The sequence below is a fragment of the Morus notabilis genome, unplaced genomic scaffold (genome assembly GCF_000414095.1).
Source record: "Morus notabilis unplaced genomic scaffold, ASM41409v2 Scaffold436, whole genome shotgun sequence".
Taxonomy (NCBI): domain Eukaryota; kingdom Viridiplantae; phylum Streptophyta; class Magnoliopsida; order Rosales; family Moraceae; genus Morus; species Morus notabilis.
This window is the reverse complement of record NW_010362623.1, coordinates 17,972-19,215: the sequence shown is the minus strand read 5'-3', so window position 1 is coordinate 19,215 and position 1,244 is coordinate 17,972.

Below are 1,244 nucleotides of genomic sequence, written 5' to 3'. Positions count from 1 at the left end.
GGGGTTTCGGGGCTTTCGGGGTTTTTTTTGCGGTGTTTGTTTGGGAGTTTTTTTTTTGGGTTTTGATTGGTGCATGAAAATCCACCATAAATGCTACTTTTGATTTATATAATATTAAAATATTTAAGCTTTAATTAAGCAATTTCATTATTTTTATTCATAATATTTTAATTGGAATTTGTCTAGTTTTTGCTTAATTATTTACAGATGAAAGCAGTGTAAAAAGCTACACAAGAAGAAGCCATGAAAGCCATATTTTCAGCTCATCCGAGCCACACAAGCCGAGCCAATCAGAGAGAGCCACGCCACCCATTAGCCAAGCCAAATGAAGTGGGTCCCGCGTGTCAGCGCAGAAATCCGCGCCTTTCCTCTCGCTCCATCTCGTGCATCGCGTATCACTGGCACGCGTTACCTCATAGCGCGCATTTCCTTGCACGCAGCCAACACCGCACGTCCAATCTTCTCCCGTGTGGGTCCCGTGTGACAGCGTGCCAGCCTAAGTTTCTCTCCGCGCGCGACAGCTATCCTCCATTCTGACTCCGCGCCAGTACACTTCTCCCACTCCGCACGCGACACGTGGCAATTCTTTTCCTTTCCTCCAACCAAGCTTCGACACGTGTCTAGATAGTGCTAAATCTGGATTCCTTCTTTGCAAATTACCAGATTTCTTCCCCAAATTAAATATATGATTTCTCCTAATTTATGTGTAATTTTATTTTATTTCCTTTTCTTTTGTAATTTTCTATTTTTATTATTTGTTTCCTTAATTGACAGGCAACCTCTGAACACTATAAATAGAGGGGTTGGCCTAAGGTTTTTGGAAGCTTTAAATATTCAGTTTTCTGTCGTCTTGCTGTCAGTCTCATATTTTCTCTCTAGAACTTGTGAGAATGTTTTGCAAGATAGGCTAGAGTTTTTGTCACGCCCCCCAAACGGGGTGGGTGACGTGGAGCTCGATTAGAGATTAATAAAGCAGATTCCCAACCGGGCCCTACACTTGACTGCATTAAAATATAAATAAATTACATAATCCAGGAGCCTCTGACACACAAGGCTCCACCCCACAGGACATACAGTATCGTACATACATGCTCATGTAATTAATCATTACAACAGACATCAACCACAGTCTAGTAAATCCAAATATTACATAAGTTTACAGAATTCTCAAATTCCTTACATTTGTCCAAGAGGATGTTCACGATCCTCACTTGATTCCAACAGCAGCACAACTCAGCTGCTCC